The following is a 22,318-nucleotide window of genomic DNA, read 5'->3' as shown; positions in this document are numbered from 1 at the left end:
TAAAGTGAATATATATTAGCTCCACTTAATGTTTTTTCCTGGTTTAGTATAAATGCCCTGATCACTCCAATAGAAGGCACACAGGAATTTTTGGAGAAAGAACTCAACTAGTGGGTTTAAAATAGAAAATACAAGATTATCCCAGGATACTACTGTATCTGAAAGAAAGTGCTGGTAGAAAGAAAGCCACAGGTAACATGTGTTTGAAAATACAGAAGCACCAGTGGCAGCATGATGGCCCTTGCCTTTAATTCCAGCTCTTGGGAAGCGTGGTGGTTTGAATATTTGGCCTTGTTGTCAGAAGTGTGTCACTGTGGGCATGGACTTTAAGACCCTTGTCCTAGCTGCTTGGAAGCCAGTCTTCTGCTAGCAGCCTTCAGATGAAGATGAAGGACTCTCAGTTCCTCCTGCACCATGCTGCCATACCCCGACCTTGATGATAATGGACTGAATGAACCCCTGAACCTGTCAGCCAGCCCCAATTAAATGCTGTCCTTATAAAAGTTGCCTTGGTCATGGTGTCTCTTCACAGCAATAAAACCCTAACTGAAACAGGAGGAGAAGTAGGAGGATCTCTGAGTAAAAGGCCAATTTGATCTATGTAGTGCGGAGCTACAGAGTGAGAACTTGTCTCACAAAAACTAACAGGAGCCAGAAGGACAGAAGGACAGAACACCTTTCAGCAATAGTATCACATTATAATTCAACAGACAAAGGCATCCACACAGGACCACAGATGCATGACACAGTGGGTAACAAATAGAAACAATCTCTTATAAAGGGAAAAATCCAACTATTACATGAAGTAGTTGGGGCCAAACCAATCCAACCACTGCCCAGAAAACACCTGCTGTGGATGCTGAAGCTGCCAAGCAAAGGGCTACAGAGAGAAAAGGTCATTTGTACCTTCCCCACATTTATATTCTCTTTCTGAGCTAGAAGCTGACTGGAGGCTTTACACAAGCAGAACACTAGATCTCCCATGAGCTGAGCCTCCATAGTGCCTCGCTTCCCAGTGACAGCACCTGGACACGGAGCCAGGATCAAGTGATCAACTTTAGCACCATCTTAAGACACCCACAGGGACCTCACACACTAGATGAGACAAACTGAAGTAGGAACATGAGACTGTCCCAAATACCCATAGCCTCAGTTCAAAGAAAATGAGACAAAGAAATGTTTCTCAAAAGTACCATGACAGTCAAAACAAACAGAGAAATCCCACGAAACCAGGAGTATAAGGGGACAGAAAACACGGCACAGGATCCCGTGTCAGACAGAAACCAGTGAGAAACCTGGGAAATACTGGAGCAAGGTGATCACCTGTACAAAGGAAAGTTACCCTGGCTCTGCAGTCATTCTTACCCAAACCTTAAACTCTTCAGAAAATAAGATAAACTCACAATAGTAAACTTACACAGCATATGTAATTACAATCAAGTACAGATGATAACTCAGGCAAGAAATTAAAAACTTTAATTTTGCTAAAATACATTTAGCGAAGGGCTACTAGGGCTGTGTTCAGACTCAGAACACCAAAAGACAAAAAACAACATACTTAACTATTGTTATGGTGGCAAGCCTGTGATCCTGGCACTTGGGTAAGGAATGAAGGCAGGAAGCCCAGTACTCAGGAGCACATCACGAAGGAAGCAATGGAGGGAGGGAAGGAGGGGAGGGGGGAGGGGGGGTGAGTGGGAGGGAAAAAAAATTCTAAATCGAGTAAGCTCAGTAACAATTATACCAACTAGAATCAGTTCCTAGCTCGGCCTAGCTCCAGAAGGCAGACCTCAAATGAGGGCTCCTCACTCTTCACTGCCCAGCAGTCTCCAAGTCCTCACCTTCCTACTTAGGCTCTGTCCATAACCCAGTGGGACAACAGTCTTTCTTTCCCTACTCCCCAAAAATGGAGGTGCAAGGAAAGTCAGAGAGCACAGCCAGCAACATTTACTGCTTCCTCTAATTGTTTACAATTTCAAACATGTACACAACAGAGTTGGACTACTCTAAGAGCCATCCTCTCCTGAGATTCCGCCCACACTAGCTCTTCCCTGTAAGAGACTCACTCTCCCAGTCTTGTCTTTCTGTTTCACTCTGTGATTCACGGAGTATAATTTAATGAGAGAAATGGTATGGAAGTGTCCAACGGAGGCTGCTAAGACCCTAATGGTGTCTGCAGACATCTGAACACAGGTGACAACACTGTACCAATAAACATCCTTACTCTGCAGAATTAGTGTCCCTTCCCACCTCACACCAGGTGCCCAGCAGAAGCCCTGCTGTTCTGCTTAAAACAATCCTCCCAGTTCTCTCTCACAGAAAATGCCCTCTGGCAGGCCAGAAGCTCTCCTGCCTCCACCCTCCTGCTCCTTCCCTGTCACTTTAAGACATAAACTAAATAAGCCACTAGCCAGGATAACCCAAGCTGGTAGGTCTGTGCCACATCCACTTTTCCTGCCATTACCACTCACAATTCACTCCTGCATTTCTTCTCCTCAGAAATGCAAATGCTTTAGCCATGTGCACACTATCATTTAGTTAGAGGAGCCATCTCCTGACACTTTCAGTATTTGAAAAGTTTTACACAGCTACAAATAAAGTGATTTTGCTTTAAAATTACAAATGCAAGGAGCATTTTATCCAATTATTTAATATTTTAGTATGTTTCTAAAATCTACACAGAGCAAGGTATTATACTTAAATACAGTTTGATTTTCAAAACCATCCTGCGAATTAATTATACATTAGAGAAAAAAAAATTCTCAGTCATGAGTTTGGTTGGTTGGTATTTCTTTTAGTAGTCGCTATAGTTTCTTTTAGTAGTCTCTATAGTTTAAGAGAATGTGACTAATTCTCCTCACGGAATGAACAAATACAAGTTCCTCTTCAGCTAGCTATGAATCTTTGAGGTTAATTTTAACTGAGATATCTGAGAAGTGTATCAGCACCATACATCTTCCATGTAATCTGACCAGCATATTTAAGTCATGTATGTAATTAAAGGGCTGAGAGTAAGGAAATGCTGAGGACAAGTCAGAGTCCAAGGTGATTAAAAAAAAAAAAAATGAAGCAAATGAAATTCAAAGGAGGCAGTCAGCTATGGTGGTTCACTGTGCCCAACCCACAAATGAGGTGAAGGGAGCAAGAGGATCGATCACCCCAACCTTGCAGTTAGCCTGGGCTACAAACGGAGGTGCAGGCCACCATGGAATAAGAGTAACACCCCCACACACACAAAAAAAAGAAGAAAGAAATTAAATGCCTTAGGTCACAGCAGGCTTATTTTACACAGCTACTCATTTTACTTTGGTAAGCTGAGCATTTTCTTAAAATGTATTATACACTGAGATTATTTAAATATAGAGTAACGCGGGCTGGAGAGATGGCTCAGCAGTTAAGGGCATGTACTGTTCATATAGAAAACCCAAGTCTGGTTGCCAAAACCCAAGACAGGAAGCTTAACTCCTGCTCCAGAAGAGGCACTGAAGCCTCTGGTCTCCATAAGCAGCTGCACTCACATGCACAAAAGCACACATAAAAATAAATACATGCACATACCATAAAATAAACAGAAAAGGTCTTTTACATTTCCAAGACAGGGCTTCTCTGTGTAGCCCTGGTTGTCTTGGAACTCTATAGACCAGGCTGGCCTCAAACTCATAGAGAGATCCGCCTGCCTCTCCCTCCATGGACTGGAAAGTCTTAGAATAAATCTTAATTAGATCTTCTTCCTCAGAAACTACAATGTTCCCGATATTTGTATAAAGAACTTGCTGCCCTCCCCCAAGTGATGGTCTTAAGTGCCAACACTTCCCTACTGTGGCGCTTCTTCTGAGGACAGACTCCATCAGCATCCCACTCCCTAGATGAACTGAAGAAAATCACAGATGTTATCAAAAGAGAACCCTCAGTCTTCATTTAAAAACAGGTTCATTTGAAAAAGCTGGGTGACAGAGCCGAAGAGATAAATGTCACTTCTGAGTAAATGGCAATCTTAAGTACATCCAGAGTGGACTAAAGGCCCAGCCTTCCAGCTATAAATGGCTACCTCTGTCTGTGCCCAAGCTTACCTCCCCCAGCACTTGGGAGCAACAAATTCTAATACACTATGGGATCCCTCTCAAGCTACACTGCTCAGAGTCCTTCAGGGAATTCTCAGGTAAAGTAAAGTAGTCCTTAAATTCAGATACTGTCATTACACTTCAAAGTCAATAAAGGACAGGCTATTATGACGCAACAAAACTAGCTAGACTATTGTGTCAAGACATTCCTGGTACTCAGGTCTGGTTCTGGCTGTACAGTCAGTCAAGCGAGCGTGCTGCACTTCCCAAAGGGAGCAATTCAGTAAGATTGCTGTATTCCCTACGTCAATGAGGTCCCTTCCTGAATCAACCCTTTTGAGAACTTGCTTTGGGCTTTCATAGCACAACTTGCCTGCATTATGACTCAGTGCCAACTTTAGAAGTAGATCAGAGTTAAACACCACCACCTCCCAGGTAAATGTAGCTAGAAGTAACCTCCATCAATGTAACTGGGAGGTTTAGCTCACCTCCTATTACTGAATGATGACATATCTGGATTGAAAGAAACGAAGCGTAACTTGTTGAAATCTAGTATCTTAGCACAACTATTTTAGTATCAGTTCTTCAACTATTTTTTTCAGATTGATATAGCTGCTAAGAACTAGCTACAAACATTATGTAAACACCAAAGTAATCTCATCTCCTCTAGCACACCGTAAATCCCGGCTTCTTAAAGATACATATCCATAATAAAAGTAAATCCACTCTAAGTTATCAGTGGGTCAAAAAGAGTTAATGGGCTTAAAAATACTAAACACCTGCAAGTCTATTCCAGATACTGGGAGAGTGACAAGAGAATCAGAACCCATGCCTGCTCTCATCCAGGTTAAATACGCAGATAGGAGGAGGAGGTGTCAGTAGAAGAAAACACTCACACCATGTTTTTCATAAAAATGGTAAAATGGTAATAGTAACAAGAAACCTAAGCGTCACATGGGACGAGCACTACTTCAGTGTGCATGCCTATCTCAGGGCAGAGCCTGATACAAAGAACAAAGCAGCTATGGCAGGAGCAAAAGCATCCCTGGGTACGGAGCTGCCAGGGTTGTTCAGCAGTGCAGAGGGGAATCACTGTGAAGTTTGAGATGTGCAGTCAGGAAAGGTCAGTCCTCGCATACTAAAGAATAACTGTCCCCACTTTGCTTTTATTCACTGTGTTTTATTCTCATTACATTTTTGGTGGTAGTGGTGGTGATGGTGGTCTTAGTGTTCTTTTGTGTGCCATAGTCTTACATAGCCCAGGCTTGCTCTGTAGCCAAAGCTAGCCTTGAAGTTCTGATCCTCCTGCTTCCACCTTCAAAGTGTTAGCATTACAGGTGCAGACCACCGGACCACCATACTCAGCCTTTTTGTTTGTTGGTTCAATTTTGGGGACCAAATCTCACCATGTAGTCCTGGCTATCCGGGACTAACTAAGTAGACCAGGTTAGCTCCTGGTTGCAATCCTCCTCCTGACTCTGCCTTATTGAGATTACAGACTGTGGCCAGTTTGAGGAAATAGAAAAGGAAGGCAACAAATGTCAACAAACATCTCCACAGTGCCACACAGCAGCACATGAAGGTGTTTCTGCTACATATTCTCAACAAACTCCGACTGGTGGAAAATTTCAATTTACGTAAAATCAAATGCTGAAGACAACAGGAATTTAAAACAGAAAAATGGGGCACTCAAAACCCATACAACTAAGGAGACTAGGCTGATTCCATGACAGGCTTCAAACTGGCAGTTCAGGCGGCTAGGCCTAAATTTGTATCCAAGAACTGGGCAATTCCAGGCAACCCCAGGCCTCAGAAGCTGCCCTACCACCTGGCCTGAGGCAAGGACAATGGGTCAGCAGCATTTCCAGACTTCCCCCAGCAAGTTTACAGCCCCCACAGTCCCCAAGAGAATGTCCTTAGAGATGGGACCCAACAGATTAACATAAGGGTCACCAAACCCGGAATGCCCTAATGTGCTTTAAATCAGGCATAAAAGCTCTATTCTGGTAATGGGAGAGCCCAGCATGCTGGACTTCTGTAGAAAAAAAAAAAAAAGAAAAAAAAAAAACCACTCTGCGTTTACATACTATTGAGAGTTCAGGGTATCATTCTTTGCCGAATCATGGACCCTTACACAACTTTAAAACAAACATTACCAAAATTAACAATCCAAATTAAAACACTAGTAAAAATTTTAGTGGCTAATTTCTCAGGAGAAAAATGTTTAATTTCAGGTAGAAAAATAAAACCACTGTTTGACTGCTGGACAAGACTTGAACAGAATATCAGAATTGCAGTAAGACAAAAAGCCTGGATCCCTTAGAGTCACCCTAGCACCAGGGAGGCCGATGCTAAGACAGGGACTTAACTACAAATTTAAGGCCAAACTAGTCTACGTATCATTTTCCAGGCCAGCAGGACTATAGTATGGGGCTCTCTCCCAAAAATGAAAAGGGGGGAGGGTGTACCCCTGAAAAGGAAGAATTTAGTAACCTCCTGAGTTGCTCTACTGTTCCTCCTCAGGCAAAATAAGAACGAGGAGAGGGAGGGTGCAGAAGCCAGAGCAGCTGTCTCCTTAACGCCACAGAATTTCCCTGTTTTCCACACCCTGAACCATTCTTTTGAGCTTGTCCTCAAATTTCCACTCTACTTAAACCCATAACAAATATGCAGTATTTTGCAAGGAAAGGAAGTGAGTAAAGTAAATGAGTCTAAGCTTTCCTTTATTCCTGAACTCAGCAGCGTCCATCCTACTACCACATGACAACTCAACCCTCAGGCAGCTTCACACCACAGCCATTAAGTTACAGCATGTACACGTAAGTGTGATGTCATATGGGCATGTGGGCACGGAGTGCTGCCCACCATGCACAAGGGCAGGTCAGAGGACAACTTCGAGAAGTTGTTTCTCTCATTCAACATGTGAGTCCTACAGACTCAACTCAGACTACGATGAGTCTTGGAGGTAAGCAAACTTACCTCACTGGCCAACATCATAATGTTTGCTTAAAGATAACAGTACACTCGTCATCTGACAAAGGAACCCAAGAAAGACAAAGGAGTCATGAAGCACCACAGCCTGCTCTGCACAAGAGCTGACCCAAAAAGGAAAGAGACTGAGAACTGCCAAGTGCAAAAGCACATCCACAAGCAAGCAGAGCACAGCTACAAGGGGTCAATCACCCACCTAAAGGGTACAAAAGGAAGAGCCCAAAGGAACTAACCCCTCCTGACTTCCACCAGGGCAAAGTGTCAGCACAGACTTCTCATTGCAATATCCTTCCTAATTTAAAATTTACTGGTGAATTTCTAATTCTTTGAAAATATCAATGAAGTATTGTGGCAATCACTTTAGTTCATTCGTAGACTGGAAGCCCTGTTTCCTCAAATGCAGATCTGGTTCTGAAGAAATAATCAAGATGTTCCCTTCTGACGTATGATTTGAAAACGCCAGATCCTGACAGCTCACTTAGCTCCTCACCCCACACATTCCTCTACTCCCACATCTCCAGGAGCCCAAGTTTCGGATTATCTAGGAAGTTTGTATCAGTAGCTAAGGATGTGGCCAGCTCACAACTGTGGGAGCTACTTCTATTTCTCCCAACTCTGATCCTCTTTTCTCTTCTATCTGTTTTGTTGCAACTCATAATCATGAATGAAGGAACTCTGCCATCAATCAACATTCGACACAGACCAGAGAAGAAAGTAAAGTTCCTTACATGACACAGCAAGTGACTCAAGGGCTAGCAGGAAACAGAATTAATAATTTGTGCACTGCACAGCCTCAAAGCCCTACGTGTACACCACAGTGAAAGGGTGGGCCACCTAAGGTATATGGTGCTCCAAGAGCTCACAAAAAGACCAGAACCAAAGAGAAATGGTTTAGCAGGGAACCAGATTACAAAGAACAGGGAACCAACATGGCAGACCAGTCAATGACTCAATCAGCTATAACTACTAACCTCAGGTCCAAGTCTTCCTTACCTCAGTTGTGGGAATATTTCTTGTTTTAACAGCTTATCCTAACCCCTCACCTCCCAAAAAAGATTCTAGAGGTGGCCCAACCTACAAAACCAGACACCCGAGCAGATTCGGATAATCTTATACTTTGAACACAATGAGTTGAACTGCTAGGCCACCCTCTTTTCTGGGCTTATACGGCCTTCAAAGAGACAAGGGTCTGGAAGGACCAGAAACCGCACACATCATTTGGAAAGCCTCACCAATTCAGTACGAACAGAGTGCAGTTTGTACTTCACCAGGAGCTCCTGGTGAAACACTGGTAAGACAAGTGTCCTCAGGAAGGCCCTACCTGGTCACAAACAGACAACTGCATCAAGGACGTGTCTGCAGACATCTAGTCTAGAAAAAAGTGACAGCTCACGGACCCCAACACAAGACTTAAGGAAAAAGCCAGGCACACTGACCCACCTATGATGCCAACACTCAGGAAGCTGAGGTAAGAAGATGAGCTCAGGACTAGCCTGGGCTACGGAAGAATGTCAAGGGCATGGAACAATAAATATGATCATAATTGATTTGTCTGAGTTCAGAATGTCAACTTTCTTTCTTCCTATCCTGAATACTGATTCTAAACTCATAAACATTGAAAAGTATATTCTATATTATCTCAAATCCACAGTTCCCAACTTCACTGAATTAATAATAGTATTAAATATTATAATCAATTTATAGGTTTAAAAAGAATGGTCATAGGCCATGGAGAAATGAAGCTGGTGACTGGAAGCCTTCTGCCTGCTTGCTCACTGTCATAGTACCGCCAGTTGTTACCCAGGCTGCTGGAGAAGAAACATCTTCAACAGTCTCACTGTGAACCCCATGAGCTGTAGTAATAACTAGCGGGGTTAGGATGTCCCTAGAGGTACAGTAGTGGCACATTATGTTACAAGGGTAGCCAGGGGCTTTTTTCTTTTCTTGTTTTCCTTTAATTGGTTCTAGGGCCAGTTCCACAGGAAGAAACTTCTATCTGGTACTCTAAGGTTGGCCAAGAACCCATGGCTTCTAAACCAGGGGTGAAAATACTATTACATTGCTAAATGAATATAATATCAAACTAGCTCTAGATAAATATCCGTACCCACACATTAGTGCAGCACTCAGACCTTAGGAGACAGCATCTTTGCGCAGTGGAGGATAGTTAATACACGAATGGTCAGAATACAGATCTGTGGAGTATTCAGCCATCTATGGGTCCCCAAAGTTCAGGGAGCATCAAGAATGAGTGGGTAGGGAAAGACTGCGAGAACCAGAGGTTCAGCAGGACTATACTAAACAGTGTCTCTAAACACGAAAGGACTGATGCCCTCACAAATTCTCCGCTGCTGTGGTTGCCTGTGTAAGACTTGCATAATTATCAAAACCAGTCAATATTCCAGTATAGAAGGGCTAATTAGCCCCCACCCCTAAAAGCTGATAATGACAGTTGATGGCTTCTGGGAGAGGGAGAGCCAGTTTTATCTAAGGGTAGATCAGCAATGCTCCACTGGCTGACCCCACACCAATGTGTATAGGAGCAGCAGAAATTGGACTAATTAGGGTAAGAAAAAAAAAGGTGACTTGAGAGAGAGAGAAAGAGGGAGGGGGGAGCACGAGCAAATAAACATGAAGTTGGGAAGTAAGGTAAGAGGTGGAGATACAGGGGGAAAATATAACCAAACCTGGGGGAGGGGGACAAACAAACAGGAGAAGTACAGAAAATGACTGTAGCCCAGCTCCCCCGCACCAACAACCCGTGTGCTTTATTTCAGTTACTTCTGCGAAAACAAACAGCATTGTTTCTTTCGCCCAGTGTTGAATGAAAATCAATGACATCATAGTTTTTCATGGCATTTACATATACATGGGAAATGACTGACCCAGGTGTGGAGAAAATGTGCAACTTATCTACTACGTTAGCAACTTTCCTCTTGAAGCATCAGTGTTAGCAAACACAACATAAAGCAGGGTGTCTGGGACAAACATGGTTTCAGATTCCTATAAGCTTCGCACTTGGCAAGGCATATCAAGGTATCTACTACATAACAATTTGCCAAACTGGGCTACCAGAAAACCTACCTGGGGGGGGTGGGGGTGGGGATCAACACCAAAAATACCTACATATTTTAAACACAGAAAAACTCTACACTGCCCAATCTTCTTGGCTATACTGCTACTTCCCATACAAAGGCCAGCAGGGGGTGGAGACAGTTTGCTGAGAACCAGAGTTTAGCCTTCAGCACCCACATCAGGCATCTCACAACCATGTGTGACTACAGCTAAGACACCCTTCCCCAGCCTCAGAGGACACTGTACTCACATGCACAAACCCACACTCAGCACAGACACATCATATTTTAAAAACATCTCTTTTAATGTTAGGGCATGAGGCAGCAGCCAGCACAGAGACCTCCTCCTTGCCAGCCCCACACTGACTCCTTTACAAGCATCCTCATTTCAGCCCTCACAGCCAATCCGTGAACAAAGCTATCCTTTACTTCCACTACCAGATGTGCAAACCAACTGGATCACGTGATCTCACAAAACCATCCACAGATAAATAGGAGGGACAGGAATCAAGCCAGCACTTCCTGGAGCTGGGAACATGCTAGAGTAAAGTCTGCTGCCAATTCCAACAGACCCTGTCCAGTCTCCAGTTACCACTGAGAGAGGGCACGGCCTTAGGAAGGCTGACATACATCTTGTCAGTGCCACAGTCTTTAGCATGTATTCAAGTTACTCCAGCTGGGGCTGAAAATGAGGAACACAATAACTGGGAAGCCAGCCCCTGCGTCAGCAGTCTACATTACTAATGGGTAAGTACAAGTGACACAGCTCTAAGTGATAGCAACTGCAACCAAAAGCAGAATAGAAATCTAATGTTTCCATGGAGTCAATACAGTCCCTATGTTATATAAGATCCAGGCAGAATCCACACAGTAACACAATCCTACCAAACCAAAGATTACCACAATACTAAAACCAACTACCAGCCGACGAGAATCGGGTTTCACCTGATTACCAAACCTCTGACAAAGTAGTGCCTTTGAAATAAAAATACTGAGGTCTTGCTGGACAACTATTCCTCTTTATCAACTTTAAAAAAGACCCAGCTACAATAAATACCAACATGTGTTGTGGTGGCACAGACCTTCGTTCAGCACCTGTGGGGCAGAGACAGGTGGATTTCTGTGAGTTCAAGACCAGCCTGGTCGACACAACAAATTCCAGGTTAACCAGAGCTGTATATAGTTAAGACTCTGTCTCAAAAACAAAAACAAAAACAAAACAAAAACAAAAACAAAAAAAGGCCCAACAACAAAAATATTCCAACACATTTCATCATATAACACTCTGTCAATGAATGCTGTCAGCTGTCATGCTACAAGAAATGAATGGATCTAGCTCTTTCAGATCTGAGAGGAAAGGTGGGATAAAATAACAGATCTGTCTCCTTAAAGGTTTGCCTGTTTTCCGTACAACCCAGGATTAGCCTTGAACAGGCATCACCCTGCCTGCGCCTCCTGAATTTGGAAATTATAGTCCTGACCTACCATGCCTGGCTCTTCTCTCTTCTAATTATCCAAATTTTCTTCTACCCTTTTTTTTTTTTTTTTTTTGAAGACAAAGTCTCACTGGCTTTAACTTTGAACTTAAGAGATCCACATCCCTCTGCCTCCATTCCTGGAAATAAAGACAACTACAATCAGCCTAGAACATTAAAAAATGCTTAACTGGGCTGAAGAGGTGGCTCAGCAGTTAAGAACACTGACTGCTCTTCCTGAGGTCCTGAGTTCAATTCCCAGCAACCACATGGTGGCTCACAACCATCTGTAATGGGATCTGATGCCCTCTTCTGGTGTGTCTGAAGACAGCTACAGTGTACTCATATATAATAAATAAATCTTTAAAAAAAGAAAACCTTATTTAAAAAAAAAAAAAGCTTAACTAAGGGCTGGCAAGATAGTTCAACAGGACACTACCAACCTGAAAGATCTGAATTCAATTCTCCAGGCACACACAGATTGTCCTCTAACTTCCAATAACTAAAATAAATATACATGCAGGTAAAGACTGAGTTGGGCATGCTAACACATGCCTACAACCCCAGCATTTGCGAAACAGAAGAGCCAAGCAGCTCAAGACACCAACACCAGCTATATAACAAGACCCACTGAGTTGTCTCTGAAACAAAATAAAACAAAAGAAATGTTTAATGTTTTTAATTGACAGACTTGATATCTCAACCCGGAAGTGACATACTGAGCATACTAACTCGATCATTAGTTGATGAGTGAGAAAACCTCAGGTAGTATTTCAGTTCATTACCTTGATACAAATTAACAGAAACTAAATGATTTCCCCTCTGTAACCATAGTTTTGGGAGCAGGGGTGTTAATCATCTGTTGCGTTCAATCCCTGGCAAGAAGAAATAAAAGGGCTGGAAAGATACCTCACAGGGAAACAGGCACAGCCTCTATGCCTGAAGCCCTGAATCCAACACCCAGACTCACCAGGAGGGAAGGAAGGAGAACTGAGACACAGAAGTCAACCTCCACAGGCATGCTGTAGCTGAGGGAGTCCACACATCATAAATATAAAAAATATTAATAGTTCTAATTAAAAACTAAGGTAAGTCTTGGCTTAGCACTGGATCCATGGTAAAATGCTGCCACATTTAAGTAAACACAGCAATAAGGGAACCACACATCTGTAAACCTTCTAAATAGTCACTGCCTCTTCACACGCTCTAACTGCTAGAGCGTAGAGAAGAAACCACTAATACCTTTGACCTCCAAGAAAAAAAATAAAAAAGACCCCAAGTGCTAGGTTATTGACCAGGAAGCGTGCGGGGGGGGGGGGGGGGGGGGGCGCGGATCCCATGTGGTGCATGAACAGACCAGTCAATGCTCTCTTGAAACCCCAGCATTTAAGAGGTGGAAGCCAAGATCATCTTGCGCTGGACATCCAGAAAGAGGCCATCCCAGGACTATGTGGAACTCAGATCAGAGAGGAGGAAAAAAAATTAAGTAAATTAATATCTAATTCCTAAAAAGTAAAATTCACTGCATTCATTAACTTTTCGAACTACATAGGAAAGGAACTGGTTACAGTGTCTCAACCTACAATCCCAGCATTTGGGAGACAGAGGCAGGAAGATCTGAGTTCACATTCAGTCTGGGTTACATGAGTATGTTGGAGGGGGACAAGTTTAAACATCCAGAGTAGTTTCACATCATTACTCAAGCCAGACCTGGTGGACACATCTGTGTCCCATGTAGTCAGGAGGCTGAGGTTGGGGGATTAGGAGTTCAAGGGCCAACAGAGCAGCAACACACTTTCTCTAAACCACAGGAAGAAAATATTCAGTATGCTGGAATGACCATCTCTGACTTCACCAAGTTCTCTCCTGGCTTTTAAGATCTATCTCCAGGGCTGGAGAGATGGCTCAGTGGTTAAGAGCACTGACTGCTCTTCCAGATGTCCTGAGTTCAAATCCCAGCAACCACATGGTGGCTCACAACCATTTATTAATAAAATAAATAAATCTTAAAAATAAAAAAAAAAGATCTATCTCCATAAGGAAACACAGGGCGGGGGGAGGCCACGTATAAGAGGCAGACTCTACAGTCCCACCGTCTGGTGCCCACTTAGCCAGTCCTCCCCAAGTTCCTCTGCAGTTTCTTCCTTCCTCTGGGCTCTCTGCACTCGAGGCCACGCATGCTGTGTGCACATTCTGAGCTACAGTTTCCAAGCAGTGCTCGACTCGTTTTATTCACTCAAAATCATGCTGGAAATCACACATTATTAAAGTCTAAATTAGACATTTTGAAAGGACATAACACCAAATCAATTGGCTTTAGAGTTAATTACCCTGGTGGGTTAGAAGGAGTACAGCACCATTGTGTCATAAAAACCTTCAGAGAGAAGATGGAGAAGACACGGGTCTTCTGGTAGATGACACACACATTCCCTGCATGGACAGACTTGCCTTAAATGCTAGTATGTTAAAAATGGTGGTGCAGATCAAGGTCCAGTGTTAGTGTTCATGAGAATAATATAACCAAAGAAAGCTAATAACACACTTTTATTTAGGTACATGGCTAAGGAAAGCCTGTGTTAAAAGAAAAGCCAAGAGAAAACTATTAAGTGCTAGTAAGGTGTGGTAGTGCCACTCAGGAGGCAGAGGCAGGACTACAGCAAGCTCCTGATCAGACGAGGCTATATATATATACACCTTTCCAAAATACACATATACATACCAAAGAAATAAAAAGCATCTGGAAAGCCAAGTCCTGTACATGTTTAAAGGAAGCAACAGCCAGAGTAGCATACTTCACATAGTAACAATGCAGAAGTAGAAAACAGATGAAGACCAGCTTCAGCTCTGCTCAGTTCATAGGAAACCTGGGCTACTTGAACATGAGATCCTGTCTCAACACACAAATCCCAAACTTTTAAGTATCATACCTGGCAGATAGGCAGGTTGAACATCCCTAATTAGAAAGACCACAGTCTGAAATGCTCCAAAAATCCAAAAATGTCTAAGCATCAACCAGACCCAAACACAAACTCCACCCCGACCTCAGGTGACAAGACACTAGCAAAACAGTCAACACTAAATAAAGCATGACATCACTTTATACTGTGCTACAAGGAAACAAAATGACCTTCAGCTTCAGACTTGGATTCCATGGCCAAGATCCCATGATGCACATGTAAAAACCTGAATGGAAAAAATAAGTCCAAAACACTTCAGGTCCTGAGCACTTCAGATAAGAAGCAGGCAGCATGTGCAATGGGATGAAGCTGATTAGGTGACACAATTCCTAAGGAGAGTTACATTCTCCCTTAATACTGCAGCTACTATTCCAGGTCAAAGGACAAACATAGCCAGACGGGGGCAGTGCACACCTTTGATCTCTGTCACTTAGGAGGCAGTAGTTCAAGGCGAATTCAAGGCTAGCCTGGTCTACAGAGCAAATTCCAGGACAATCAGAGAAACCGTCTGGAGCACAGGACACAAACCTACCCACTTTCATTGAACATTAAAAAATGAACCAAGTTTTCTCTTTTGTCCACTCCCAGCATAAAAATTGGGATGACAGAACAGGCCCATGTCTACAATACTCCTCTGCTTGGGAAGTCTAAGTCAGAAAGAAGATTGTACTGCATCAATGCAGAGGCAGGGGTGTCAGTGCTCATTCTAACACAGGCCCTAGAGAAACAACCCATTTTTACAACCCATTATGAAAATAATATTTGAGCTCATGATACAATAATCAAGCACTTCAACGAATTCTCCAAGGAAAACACATCTTCCCCTCAGAGGCAACAACATGGCCTATATCAACAAAGAAAGCCAAGAGAGGGAAGGGACTACTACATGCATTAAATGCAATGGAATCAGAGAACATGTCATGACTGCAAGACACTTCTCAAGACATGGAGCTAAAACTAGACAAAAATGCCAAGGGAAAGAAAGGGTGAGGAAAAATCACAGTGGTACCAGGGACAGGGCTACAGGATCTGAGAGGCACCGGACAGGAGCATGAGAAAGTGGAACAGGTCACGAAGAGTCCTAAAAGCCAGGCTGAAGCCGGTGACCTTGGACAGTTGGCAAGAGGCAATCATTTTGAGTTTTCCAGGGGGACCTAACTGATGAAAATCAGTTCAACAATTAACACTGTCAGCAGTTACAGTAGATAAGAGAACAAATCTGTTCAGAAAAACAGGAACAGTAACGCAAAGACCAAACCCAAACTCTCCCACATCCATGGACTTCCTGTAGACTCCATGCCAGAAGACGCTGGCCCCAGAGGCACTGCTCTTGCCGCTCACCACCTGAGCCACTGTTCCTCAGTTAAATTTAGGGTACCAGCTGCTCATACTGTCACAAGAACTTGTCAAAGCACCCATAGAGCTCTGACACACAGACACTTGACAACACAGCACTAGTACCGCTCAGTACTAAGACCTGAACAAGTATTCCTGAGTAAAACTGTCTTGGCGGCTTTAGACATGGAGTGCAGACTCACATCCTGTCAAGGATAGATGGCAGAAAAACAACTACCTATAATACACATTGACAAGTTCTGCTGAACTCTGCTTCAAGAGTTCCTTTTTATTTAAAAACTTGAAAACTGTTCTCAGTGGTCCACAGATTTGAAGCCTAACCACAACTGTTAGAAGAGACAGTAAACGAGGCATGGGACCATCCCTGTATCCCACCCCACCACGCCCCACTCCCACCCCCACTCCACCGCCCGGTGACCACACCAACCAAGAAAATGGAAATGTTGACAGTACAGTCTAATTCTTCCTGAGCAAGCATCAAGCACAACTTTGAGAATAAATAAATTATGCTGTTCATTTCAAGAATGTTGCCCAGGAACTGCGGAAACAGACCTGCCAAGGGCTTTTCATGGCATTATGCCCCCGCGGAAAGGAGTAACAAGATGTAAAACATAATCCAAAGAAGCCATCATCCAACCCAAAGCAGTCTGACACTCTGGCAATGCATGGAATGACAAACACTGTTCTGAACACTACACATCTACCAGCTCCATTGTCTCAACTCTTTGATGCAAGGGGAAAACAGAAGGCATAAGTACTACCCCCAAGGGCACCATCTGAGAGGGACAGAAACAGAGTAGTTAACAAAAGCACCCTTGCTCAGACCACTACAACACAACATGCGGGAACCTTCTTTCAGTTTTGAGAAATGCTTACTTGTGTGGACTGTTGACCACTGTGACTGTTGTTTCCACTCTTAATATTCTCCTCTGACACCAGTATTTGGAGGCTACCCTTAATCTTAGGAAAAACAGTAACCGACAAGACAGGACACCTCAGCAATTAGAAGGCTTAAGCATGATGCCAGGCCTCCTATACTATTCATTCACCCATGCCATGACCTAACAGAGGTTAACTCACAGTCCGTCCCAAGTAGAAACAAGAAGTCTGTCAGGAAACCAGAAATCCAAGTGTAGCAAAGCAGCAGGGAAAGGTGTCATAAACAGTCATCTAGAAAAAGCATGTTCAAGGGTCAGAAAGACCTGGGTGGAGGCCTCTTCAAAGCCAAATAACAAATACCTTGGAGCACCTTTCCATCTCATTTCAGAGAAAGCCAACACTACAGACTGACCACAGATCAGTCTGCACACCTGAAGGACAGGAAGAGCCTCACACCTTCCTGGAGGTGGCTCAGGAAGAATCCCTGTCCTCTGGCTCTCTGGTAAAAGGGCAATAAACTATACCCTTACTAAGTACGATGCCACAGGCAGTGAGTAGTCAGACCTCCTGACTATCACCACAGGCCTCCTTTGGTGGCAGTTCAGCAGGCAAAGCGAAGGACTTCTCCCTACACAGCCCCAGGGGAAGGTCTGAGGACAACACATACATGTCTCCTGCTCACTGCTTTCCTCTTCCCACTTCAGGGATGTACACTGTCTAAATTTCTGAAAATGAGTCAAATTGACATGTACTGGAAAAACAGCTAGACCCAGAGCCAATGTTTCTGCCATCTCTCTCCCCTGAGTTCCAAAGCATTTCCCTGTTTTTAAGTAAGTATCAAATCTAACAAATTGTTTCAACTCCATCTACCTGGGCTCAGGGAATGTCCACAGTAACCATCCTGAAAGAGAAACTGCGTGGAGACCACACAGCAGTTCTACTTCATCAACTAGCACATTTACTCAACAGGTTCAAGTTTCAAAGGTCCCTGGGTCACACCCTTTTCATCAGAGACCCCATGTTTATAAAGCAGAAGCTATCCTTCCTGCTCACTAGCTTGAAAGCTTACCAGTTTCACAGGAAGCAGTTATTTCTGGTTCTCTTGGCAGACAGGTATTATGATAATCAAGTCTTGCAAAAACCTTAATTAGACAGAGACTACAAGTATCAAAAAAGGTTCTTTGGTTTGTGTAAAAAGTGAAAATGTTTTAACCTTCCTCAACAAGTCAATACAAAATATAAAATCTCAAGGTTGAGCAGTAACTCAGTGGTAGAGCACTTGCCCAACACGAGTGAGGCTCTAGGCTCAGTTCCCAATATTGCTCCCCCCATCCACAAAAAATACCACTCCATTTACCACCAGAGTCTCCTATGTTAACATGTACAGATTAGAAGTGTGCTTCAAAGAGAGGGTGAAGTGCAAGAATTTTGAAGTCATTAACAAGTTAATTAAGTTGCTTAGCTTTTTACACATACTTTCTTCCCTCACAGGATTAGCGTTTGTCCTAAATTCTAAAGATCTGACTCTTCAAACGAGAGGAAAGACGAAAAGTAATTTGAGTGTTTAATGTTTGTGATTACTGACTTCGTGCCATGCAAGACAGCAAAACTAAAAGAGAAATATTCAAAGCAGAAGAAAAACCTCTACTTAGGCTTCTCCTCTGAGAAGGGCACGCAGGACCTGCCCAACTCCTTTCAGGCACGCTTGCGACCTACTGCCCCTCCCCCATAGCTAAATGCCAACTGTTTCTAGAACTCTCAGTGATAATTTGGGAAGTTTGCCATTAACTCCCACGATTCAATCCAACCGATACACAGTGTTTTTGTGCAGATAAAGATGCCCTACTTCCCTAGACTATAAACTTATTAAAGTGGTGAGAACATACAGTCCCAGGAAGTCGGGATTATTGAAGTGCTCCAATAAGCTTGGGTCTTATTTAACAAAACTGAATGTGAATCACACAGGGAAACCCAAAACTCATTCACTACCTTCAATGGGCCATCGAGATACTGCAAAGCATTTTAGCTAAGTTAAATCAGTAAGATAGGGCCTTTTATTATTACCCCCAGCGAGGAGCTTCCTTTTAAACTGGTGGGGGAGCTTTCAATATCAAGATTCAAACTGGAAAGAACACATCATTTCACCCACTGTACTTTATTAACGTGTTTAGACCAGCATAAGGTTCTTCTATGGGAAAACAAGAAAGCCAACAGTAAACTTCCCTAATTAACTGTAAATGGTGTAAGTAGAGAAATCCTTCACCCTGGGGCGAGTGAAGTCCAAGGTTTTAAGAAAACTCCAGACTCTTAAAGAAATGTAATGTTTAGCTCCGTTCCAACACTTCTGGGTGATCACCAAATTATTTTCAGTGTTGGGTAACCTAACAAAGAGAGCGTTTCTTAAAAGCCACCCAACCCAAATGTTACAGAACAGACCATTTTCACAACCTAAATTGAGAACTTCCAAAATTACCGAACACTCTAACACATGCATGATTCTCCTCGAGCTGCCTTTCAACATGGAATTACACTTAAATGAAAGTCTGCCCCTGTTTCCAAAAAAAAGACATCGGTTGCAAAGAGGAAGTCACCCAGCAAACACTCACAACGTGGCCTCTATACTGTCAAAAGATAATGTGACTTGTGTGCCACCCCGAAACTTACCAGGAAGCTGGCAATAAGTTTGCCAACTGTATACACTTCTGACCCAACTTTACCGAGGCTGTGGCCAGGGCCTCCTTGTGGAGAGGCCACAGGCACAAGGTGCCCACACGCGCGTCCTGAGCGAGCGAGACCGGGCCGCGCCCCTCCCCCGCCCGCGCCCCAACAGCCGCCCGCGGTCCCCGCCGCCACCCGGGGTCTCCGCGCGGCACAGCCCGAGGGTGCGCGACCGGGCGACTGCAGCCCGCGCGCCCAAGCGCGGACCGGCACCCATCCCGAGCCTGGCCCGCTCCCCCGCTATGCAAGCATAGGGCGGCAGCGGCCCCGCATCCAGCCTGCGCCCCCACGCCCGCTCGCCCGGGCCCAGCGCCTCCCGCAGCAGGGCCACCCCGACCCGGGGGGCAGCACGTGAGCGCAGCCGCCCCTCCCCCGCGCCCAGGCCAAGTTCGCGGCGCCCGCCGCCCCGGGCCGCGCTCACCTGCTTGGCGACGCTGTCCCCTCCAGGACGCGCGGCGCTCCCCTCCTGGCCGCCGTCGGCACCCCGAGGCGCCCTGGGGTGCGGGCGCTGACAGCCGGGCGGCGGGTCCGGCGGGGGAGGGGCGCGGGGGCAGGGCGCAGCACCGAGGCAGGAGGGGAGCTGTTACTAAGGGAGAGAGCCAAGCGCGCGAGCGGCCAACGGCTCCGGCTCGGCACCGGGGAGCGCGGGGACCAGCCAGGCACAAATGAGCTCCGGGCCCGCGGCGGCGGCGGCGGCCGCACAGCAAAACAAACCCGAGCGGCCTGCGCCGGGCGCGGGGAGGGAGGAGGGAGCGAGGAGGGGGGGAGGGGGCCGGAGGGGGAGGGGAGGAGGACCCGAGGAGGGGGAGGGGAGAGACGAGGGGAGGGGCGCGCCCGGAGGGGGAGGGGAGGAAGTGAGGAGGAACCGGGAGGGGGAGGGGAGCCTGGTGGAGCAAGAGAAGGAGAGATGCGCGGGGGAGGGGAGCCTGGAGGAGGGGTGGAAAGAGACCGTGGAGGGGGAAGGGAGCCCTGAGCAAGAGAGGCGAGGGGGAAGGGAGCGGGAGCCTGAGAGGGGGAGGGGAACCTCGACGGGGAGGGGGGAGATGGAGGGAGGAGCACGGGGTGGGGGAGGGGCCGCCGGAGGGGCGGGGCCGCGGCGGAGGCAGCGCGGCAGTGGGGGTGGCGGCCGGCTAGTCGTTCCACACTCGGCTTCCTCACTCTCTCCGCTCTCCCTCCACCCAGCCTCCCTCGCTCGCTGGCGGCGAGCGAGGGGGGCTGGGCTCGCCGCGCATTCGTTCCAGAGCCCGCAGCCCGGGCTGTCCCGCGGCCTGGGTGGCGCTCGGGTCCCTTCGCCCGGAGCAATTCTGCAAGCCCGGGCCGCTGGATCCCGGGAGGCGACGGGCAGGTGCGGGATCTCGGCGCGGGCTCCGCATGGACTCCGCGTGCCAAGCGCCGCACACTCCGGTGCGCGTAAACACGCCTGTTCCGAAGCGTACCTGGAAAGGTGCTTCGTCTACTGTGAGCAAGTTCTAGGATGGGACCCGGAGCACCGCGCTGGAGAAGCGCGCACACGGCGAGAGGGGTTTGGTGAAAACGCAAAGCTGTAATTGAAGTTTGTGTGCCCAAGTGTGCGACTTGTCTGTTGGGTCTATTGGGAAGGTTTGACCGGTCAGTTCTCATTGCCTGAAAATAAAGCCTTAGACGGAATGAATGTTCACAAAGTGTGCACCGCGGTGTGGTATCCACGGGAGTTATAATCCTCTACTTTCTGCATGCGTGTGGCACGTGAAAGCGATTTCTGAAGTACAATTTGGCTGCCCAATAATGTCCAAATGTGACTGCGGGAGCGCAGAGGATTTTAAAAGCACTGCGGTGACCTTCCTGAGTCTTTCAGAAACCTGGGGCGGAAGAGGCAGCCTTTCTTTTAATTCTAACATATATCTTGAAATTCTGATTTTCTGTTACTATCTTTAAAAATACTTTGCAACCTTCTTTGGTGAAAGGTTCTAGTTTCAAGTTGTCAAAACATTTGGAAACATGTGTATTCCTGTCAAGCACTGGTCTTCCTTTAGTGCTTCAAACAAAGTATCATTTGAAGTAACTTTCACAGCTTTAGACTATGCTGCCTAACAAACTCCATGACTAGACTAGATTTCTTTCAGCCAAGGTCAATGACTCTCCGCGGTGGGCCCCTCCCTGGAGGCAGCAATCAGTTGCGCGTTCAGACAGGCATACCTGGAAGAGAGTGGAAAGGCCACCAAAGAAAGTCTATGGAGTTGGAAGTGCCCTTTCTACCAGAAAAGTTCAAAGCCTGAGCCTGGGTGTCCCTGGAGCTATTGTCACACGTGAAAGAGGGAATGTTAGATTAAACAATGTCACCTGATGGGAATGTAGATTACACTGGGTTTCCAAAACACTGCTGGACGGTTAGGGAAAACAGCAGAGAGAAAGCCAAAGCTGAGAGGCCTGGCTCAGTCTTCAGCTGCCCAGAGAATTTAGTATTTCCCGTTTGTGTAAGAACTGCCCACTGGTATGTTGTCTGCTCAACATAAACGTTACACTGCAATGCAGGTTCTTTGTCGGAAACACCCACTATTTTAGGTTGGTGGGATGAGTAGGGGAAGCTAAGATTCCCCGCCCTTGACCCAGACAACGGCTACAAGAAATTCAAACCGCACTTTGAGTGGATAAGGATGTTCACCCGTCTTTACAGTCAGCTCCAAGCAGGTGATTCCTAACCTCCCAGGAGATCTCTTCCAAAGAACACCCTCCTTCCAGCCAGACGCCGCTCTTAGACCCTGAGCTAGGTTGCTTCAAGTTGTTCTGTGTGCACCAGACAATGAGGGTGAGAATCTCTTTGTTAGGTG

General features: G+C 45.6%; 1 protein-coding gene across 5 annotated transcripts in view; it reads right to left on the bottom strand.

The window, feature by feature from the left end:
- Window positions 1–20,114, bottom strand: part of Tbl1xr1 (TBL1X/Y related 1) — a 138,998-nt gene extending 118,884 nt beyond the window's left edge. For 2 of the 5 annotated variants that reach the window (NM_001439821.1, NM_001439823.1), the window contains 1 exon segment: window positions 19,933–20,114. The gene's annotated coding sequence lies outside the window, so the exon portion shown is untranslated. 5 annotated transcript variants of the gene reach the window in all.
- Between the last annotated feature and the right edge of the window lie 2,204 nt (window positions 20,115–22,318).

This window comes from Rattus norvegicus, chromosome 2, assembly GCF_021556685.1.
Source record: "Rattus norvegicus strain SHRSP/BbbUtx chromosome 2, alternate assembly SHRSP_T2T, whole genome shotgun sequence".
Taxonomy (NCBI): Eukaryota; Metazoa; Chordata; class Mammalia; order Rodentia; family Muridae; genus Rattus; species Rattus norvegicus.
Note: the sequence above shows the minus strand (reverse complement) of the source record. Positions and strands in the feature narration are given on the sequence as shown.